The sequence below is a fragment of the Eriocheir sinensis genome, chromosome 28, assembly GCF_024679095.1.
Source record: "Eriocheir sinensis breed Jianghai 21 chromosome 28, ASM2467909v1, whole genome shotgun sequence".
NCBI classification, from domain to species: domain Eukaryota; kingdom Metazoa; phylum Arthropoda; class Malacostraca; order Decapoda; family Varunidae; genus Eriocheir; species Eriocheir sinensis.
In genome coordinates, this window is record NC_066536.1 from 3,265,428 (window position 1) to 3,273,875 (window position 8,448).

The following is an 8,448-nucleotide window of genomic DNA, read 5'->3' on the forward strand; positions in this document are numbered from 1 at the left end:
GACAAACACACACACACACACACACACACACACACACACACACACACACACACACACACACAGACACACACACAGAGAGAGAGAGAGTAGGAAATAACTATTATTCACAGCACAAATCACACCATACAGCGTCGGGGGAAACTTTTCCATAATATAATAGTCAGTCAGTTTTCACACACACACACACACACACACACACACACACACACACACACACACACACACACACACACACAAACCACCACACACAATACGTAATCTTGTTTATATGAATCTGCAAACAAAAACTTCATAAATGTTTTCTAATCTTTGAATTACCTTCCATCAATTTTTTTTCCCAAACAAAGGAGTGTCAAGCAATGGGATACATTTCTAAATACAACGCATTCCTTCGATTTCTATTTATTTTCCGCTTCTCACATCTCCCTTTATTTCTCCTAAAGCATCTTACTTCTTCCCTTCATTTTTTAGGTTCATATTATTTCCATTTCTTCTTGACTCCATCCATCATTCCATTTTTTTTTCTTTATCTCCTTACATTTACTTGCCCCTTTCTCTCCTCCTCTTTGTCCCTCCTTCAATGTCATTTTCCTTTCCTCCAATTTCTCAGTTTTTCTTTCCATCTCATCTTATGTCATTTTATCTCATCTCATCTCATCTCATTTCTCTCTCTCTCTCTCTCTCTCTCTCTCTCTCTCTCTCTCTCTCTCTCTCTCTCGTCCATCGCATTTTTCCTCCACTCTTCGTCCCTTCCACTTCATCTAAGTCTACGGATCCGTCTTGCCATATTTTACTCGCTTCAGTTTTTCCTTCACGGTGTTTTTCTGTTTTCCCTATCAGTGTGTGTGTGTGCGTGTGTGTGTGAAGGAAGAGAGAGAGAGAGAGAGAGAGAGAGAGAGAGAGAGAGAGAGAAAATCAAAATTATCAATATAGAAAGAAAACTCATCTAAGTAAACTTCATTCATAGTGCATAAAGTGTCAAATGAAGCGTGCATATCATCTATCCGGGTAGGAAACACACACACACACACACTCACACACACACACACACACACATACACACATACAAAGAAAATACACACATAATCTTACGCATGCCCACACAGGAGCTAACAATATTAACTAACGGCAAATCAAATTCCAGTTTTAATTCATTAGTCTTCAAAGAATGCTTTTAAAAGAACAAGGAAACAAGAATTAAGAATGCAGCTTTTAAAAGTTACGACTCCTACTGATTAAACTAAAATCCCGGTGACTTGAAGGGATTTAACACAATGGACACTTCAGGACGCAAAATAAAACAAAATAAAAAAATAATAGAAATAATCTCCGTTGAAAAACCTGCACCAAGAAAATGACTAAAGAAAGGAAGGGAAAAAAACCGCCGAGATATATTATCACATTATATATTTTTTTTCATCGTTTAATTCCAGTCCACTGAAAATATAGTTCTGAATAATTAAACAGGCTTAACCGTGGCTTACAGATCAATGAAAATATATGAATTCTCTCTCTCTCTCTCTCTCTCTCTCTCTCTCTCTCTCTCTCTCTCTCTCTCTCTCTCTCTCTCTCTCTCTCTCTCTCTCTCTCTCTCTCTCTTTACCCCCCCCCCCTCGCGAGTGGAGAGTCGTGTTTTTGGTGTGTAACATAACCGTGAAAGTCAAATGCGTTTCACCAAAATGTCTCTACGACGCCTCTTTACACCTCTTCCTCTTATTTCCCCTTCAATCTTCCCTTCGCCTCACATTCATCTTTCCTTCCCTCCCCCCTCTGTCTCCCAGCCTTCCCCTCCCTCACTAGCTCCCTCTCTTGCCTCCTTTCCTTTTTCTCTCCTCCCATTTTCCACCATTTCTCCTTAATGTTTCTCTCATTGTCCATCATCCCTTCCCTCTTTAGCCCTCCTTTTCTTTCTCTTCAGTCATTTCGTCCCTCTCCTTTCTACCTTCGTTGTTTTTTTTACTTTGCCTCTGTCACTGTCTTTTCTCTGTCACTCCCTCTTTATCCTTGCCAATATCTCTTATTCCCTTCCTCCCTCCCTCCGTCTTCACTTTCCTTCTCTACCACACTCATCCTTATTCTCTCTTCCTCACTACCACCATCCTTCTCCCCGGTACTGCCTCTCCCACCCAGCCAGCCTTCCTTCTCCTTCACTCTCTTTCATGTCTCCCTTCCCTTATTTTTTTCTTCTTTCGTCCTTCCTCCTTTCCTCTACTTCCTCTTATATTTTCTCTACTTTTCAACAAGGTTTTTTTTTCATTCTACCACTTCTGTACACTTTTTCTCTCTTTTTCTTATCTTCAATGTTTCTTTCTTCTTTTCTACTGTTCTTTGCATCATTTCTTTCAACTATACCTTTTTGCTCTGACTTCCTCTAATTTATTCTCCTTTTTTTTTATTTCTCATTTTTTATCTTATTTCTTTCATTTATATTTTCCCTTATTCACACACGCCTTTTTCAACTATCCTTTCTTTCATCATCGCTTACGGTTCATTCTTTCTTGTCTTCCCCATTTTGCTACTCTCTCTCTCTCTCTCTCTCTCTCTCTCTCTCTCTCTCTCTCTCTCTCTCTCTCTCTCTCTCTCTCTCTCTCTCTCTCTCTGGGTTTCATAACGTAAGAGGCACACAGTTCAATAGGGAGAGAGATGCTGAAGACGTTTTAAAAGGAATTCGAAACCTTTGGTCGCGGCAAGAAAGGGAATCGGGATTTTTTTTTTATTCAGAGAGAGAGAGAGAGAGAGAGAGAGAGACTAATTGGCAGCATTCCTTCAGATCCCCTTCCCCCCATTGCATGTCCACCCTTGTCCCCATTCCCCTTCTCCCCCCTTCCCAACCCCACGGCCTCCACTTGCCTGTGTTCAGCGTAATCTTCTTAAGACTGTTGTTTGTGCCTTTCCTCTAGTTCCTCGATCGCTTTTTCTTTTCCTCCCCTGTTCCCTTCTTCCTTTCCTTCTTTACACAACCCTTGGAATTCCTTATCTTGATTCTTTATCTTCGTTTTATATCCATTTAACCTGCACGTAAATTCTCCTCCTCCTCCTCCTCCTTTTCCTCCTCCTCCTCCTCCTCTTTCTCCTCCTCCTTCTTTGAGATGGTACAAAACGAAAGTATCTTTACGAGAATTCAATCAGCAGTCTCGGTGACACTATGCGAGTTACTTCGCCGCAACGGGAGTGACATGATCGTTCTCTGCATACGTACAAGTGATTCAATTTGCTCTGCAGGTCACAGAAGAACCTAACGAAAAGATAGAGTTGCTAACCCAGACAGCCTTGTTATTAGCCAACAGGCCCTCTGTTGCCAGTGTTTCCCTATTCTATGCTTCATTTTATTCCATTCGCATCACAAACTGTTATTCACTGAAAAGCATGAGTCCCTCCTCCTCCCCCTCCCCTACTCCTCTTTGTTTTTCGCTAACTCCTACCCATTCAACCCTTGTAATTCCTCCTCCTTGCCTTTTATCCCCTAGCCTGACTTATCCTCCTCCTACTCTTCCTCCTAATCCTTTTTACCTCCCATCCACCTACACCCCCTACACTTCCTTCACCTTTCCCGTTTTTTCCCCCTCAACCTGCGCCGCCACCACCAAGTACCGTCAAAATAATCCTCTCGGCTTATCTGTTATTTTCGTACCTTATCGCCCCTCCTCATCTCGTCTCCGCTGGTGGCCGATCATCCGATAAGGGTCAAAGGACTGTAATTCCCGGGCTACTAATAGAGTCCCTCGCTGCGATTAACAAGCCTCACGGTAACTGGGACGGCCAATTAACCCTCCCTAATCGGGCATACGAAGAGGTGGGCCCGAAAGGTAATTGGTCCGAAGGTTTAATTAGTACAGGTGGTGATTACGAGGCCACGAGGACCAGGAGGAGGGTCTCTTAATGAGGTCTGAGGGCGCGCAGGATTAAAATTTGGGTCTTGCGTAGCTGGAGTGTGAGGTTAGGGTGAGGGCGTTGGTGAGGGAGGTAGGGGAAGAGAGAATGTAGAGAGGGAGGGGAGGGAGAGGACAAGTAGGGTAAGGGAGGAAGAGGAGGAGGGTAGGGAAAAGGAGACGAGTGGGTGGGAAGAAAGGGAAAGTTAAAATATGTGAAGGATTGAAAGAGGGAATGAATTGATGATAAGATACAGAGAATGGATAAAAGAAGAGGAGTGGATGAAGGAGGCGAGAGAAGAAAGAGGAAGGGGAAAAATCATAAATGTGAGGATGAGAGAGGAAGGAATAGTAAGAAAGGAGGGAGTGAGGGAGACGTAGGAAAGGGGGAAAGAAAGCAGATGGGCATGAGAAAATAAATGAATGATGGAGGGTATAGAAGGGAGGGAGGGAGGGAGGGAGGTAAGATGAGAAAAAGGAGAATGTGGGAGAGGATGAAAAATGGCGTGAGAAATGAAAGGTTATGAAGGGAAGGAGATGAAAGGAGGGAAGGAAAAGAAGGGAAAATAGGAAAACAAAAAGCTAGTGTGTGTGTGTGTGTGTGAGAAAAGGAGGGCGATGATTTGATTTGATTTCACTTGATACATTTATTAAGATATACACATATAACAGTATACATATATGGTCTCAAAAAGATGAAGGTACTTTTGTTGACTTCACCCAAACCGTGCTGTATTTTCCCTTTACATTACCTTACACTACATTACGCTAAATTTCCGTACACCATGACACATCTAGTACAGTGTTATTACCTTATAAAACACATAACATCTTTACACTTTCCTGTCATCTCTTCTATTTCATTATTATTAAACATTCAGATGAGATGGTCAGTGACGTTTGATATCTGCTGGTTCCTGAAGCTGTACAGGACTGGACACTCCAAGATGTAGTGTTGCAGGGTGTGGGATCTTGGCTCGTTGCAGAGTCTACAACAGATGCTCTGCCTTCTCCACCTCGAGCTGCCACAGATATTTGCAGCCTAACCTCAGCCGCGTGCATACAGAGTCCCTCCACGAGCTGCGCATTCCTCCATATGTGATGTCAGTCATCCGTGAATCTTTAATAAATTATAGTGTCGGAATGTTTCACTGCCTGTGTGTTCCTGTGTTTCCCCCAATCATGACACCATTCTCCTCATCCTGCCTTCTCCTAATGTGTGTTTTAATCTGTATCAAGGTTAGCGTACATATGAAGTCCGTAGCTTCCTGATCTGTTCCTGTCTTGGCGAGTCTGTCAGCTCGTTCATTGTGTTCTACCCCGATGTGTGACGGTATCCATACAAAGGTTAAAGTTCTGTTCTGCCTGCCGAGTTCTCTTAATGTTGCTTTGGACCTTATAACATTATTATTATTATTATTATTATTATTATTATTATTATTATTATTATTATTATTATTATTATCATCATTATTATTATCATTATTATCATTATTATTTTAATAATAATAATAATAATAATAATTTATTATAAAGGGCCTGCTTGTCCCTGTAGGATGTAGGAAAGCAAGCACTCATGTCCTGGGTAGGCTATTCCCAAACCCTTCCTGGACCCATGAGAGAGAGAGAGAGAGAGAGAGAGAGAGAGACCAATAACAGATAACCTACCGAATGTGAAGTGAAAGCAAGAAAAATTCGCGTAACACTGAAATACTGCGAGAAACAAGACTGATTTATGATGCCTTTTGATGTGTGGTAGTGATGGCGTTGGTGATGATGATGAAGGTAGCAATAGTAGTGGTGTTAAGGGTGATGATGTGTGTGATGGCAGTGGTGGTGGTGGTGGTGAAGGTAGTAATAACAGTGGTGACAGGGGTGGTGATGTGGTGGTAATGGTGGTGGTGGTGATGGAGGAGACAGTAGAGCGTTAACAAGAGCACCAGTCACGAATAATTGCAACGGTCAGTGAGAGCAATATCAAAGGACCGGTAGATATGCGCCTTTCTTATAGCGCCATTACCGCTGCGACCACTACGACCACCACCACCACCACCATCATTACAAAGGCTACCACTGCTAATACCACCACCACCACCACCACCAATATCATTACCACAACTACCACTGCTAACACCACCACCACCACCTCCAACAACAACAACAACAACACTACGACCACCACCACCAACAACAACAACAACAACATCAACACTACGGCCACCACCACCACCAACAACAACAACATCAACACTACGACCACCACCACCAACACCAACAACAACAACAACAACATCAACACTACGACCACCACCACCACCAACAACAACAACAACAACATCAACACTACAACCACCACCACCGCCACAACACTACAAAGGCTACCAGTGCTAATACCACCACCACCACCACCACAAATATCATTACCACGACTACCACTACTGACACCACAACCTATAACCATCACTGCAAACACCATATCGCTATCATCACTACCAACACCACACCATCACCACCACTACCACTTCTCTATACGTCTCCCTCACTGCTGACACTAAAAAGACCATTACAACCATCACCACCACAGTCACGACCAATACAATAAATACGACCACCACTACAAAAAGCACCACCACTACCCATTCCCGATAGTCATACCACCACCCACCACCATTATCTGTACCACACACCCATTAGACAGTTCACAACAATCATCACCACAAATATAAGCATCACAATCACTATCATCACCACCACCATCACCACTGGCCACTATCATCCTTACTCTCACTATCATCACCATCACTATCATTATCACCACCACTAACATACCTCACCGATAGCACCATCACAATATAATCGCCACCACCACCATCATCACCGCCACCACCACCACCACCACCATCATTGAATAAGCGAATAAGCTCAGCCTGATGGAATTGTGGGAAAATGAATAAATCTCTCTCATCACACACACACACACACACACACACACACACACACACACGCATTATTAATATGTCTTCCGGCCTTTATTTACCTACCCATACAAAGCCTTTCCTCATCTACCTATCACTCTATGTATCTATCTGTCTGTCTATCTATCTATCTGTGTATCTATCTATCTACCAGGAAGTCAAGGAACATCAAAGGGAGGCTGGTGAATGGAAATGAGTTATTGCGTCATATGTTTACTTCTCTCCTTTCCCTTTCCTTTCCTTCCCTCCTTCTCGCCTTTCCTCTTCTTCTTCCTCCTCCACCTCCTCCTCCTCCTCCTCCTCTGCCCCTCACCGCTCTCTAATTTCCTCCCGCTCACCCTCCTATTTCTCCCTTTACGCTCTTCTAACATATACGCCTCCTCCTCCTCCTCCTCCTCCTCTTCTTCCCCCTCCGTTTCCAACACATATACCTCGAGAAATGTCAACAGGGAAAGAAGAAAAGAATGCAACCGTGGGAGAATAGATACAACAAAGAGGAAGAGGAGGAAAGAAAAGAGGGAGGAAGGAGGAAGGAAGAGAGGATGCAAGGAGAATGAAAAGAGAAGAGGAAGAGGAAGTGCTGATGAGGACAAAATGAGGTAGGAAACGCGTGCAAGAAAAATGGAGAAGGAGGAGGAGGAAATATGACGAAGAATGATATGATGGCCACAATGGAATAATAAACGGGGAAAATACAGAGAGAGAGAGAGAGAGAGAGAGAGAGAGAGTAAATCTTGCAAAGTCGCCTCCCTCAACCTATCATTAACGCCACATTACCATAATACAGACGTCAGAGAGAGAGAGAGAGAGAGAGAGAGAGAGAGAGAGAGAGAGAATGTGGAAGAGGAGACAATAAACAGGGAAGTAATGTGAGAAAAAGGAGGCAGACTGGGAAGCAGGGACGAAAAGGGAGAAAGGAGAGAGAGGGAGAAAGGATGGAGGGAGGGAGGGAACTAAGAAGAGATTATGTTTGGACAGTTTGACCGTGAAATCTAATGGTGAATGTCCAGGAGGGAGAAACGAGAGGGAAATAGGAGAGGCAGAGGGAGGGAGAGAGGAGGAGGACAGAGGGAGGAGATGAAGAAAGTGAAGGAAGAATATGATCGATCGACTGGAAAATTATCTTAGTCCATTATCTCTCTCTCTCTCTCTCTCTCTCTCTCTCTCTCTCTCTCTCTCTCTCTCTCTCTCTCTCTCTCTCTCTCTCTCTCTCTACTTGTTGACACCCCAAACACTTCTATCAACACTTCAAGATACACTGGGGGCACACAACTCTCTCTCTCTCTCTCTCTCTCTCTCTCTCTCTCTCTCTCTCTCTCTCTCTCTCTCTCTCTCTCTCTCTCTCTCTCTCTCTCTCTCTCTCTCTCTCTCTCTTTCCTCATGTTATCTCCGTCTCCTTCCTTCCGACTCTTTTCCTTTCTCTCCCTTCCGCTTCCTCTTGTCTATTTTACATGATTTATCTCCAGTTATCTTTTTTCTTTCCCTCCCTTTTTATTATTTTTTTATACCCTTCTTTCCTTCCTACCAATCACTTCTATCGTTTTTTTCTTTCTCCCTTTCGTCTGCGCTTTTTTTTTCTTTCTGTTATCTCACTCACACTCTCG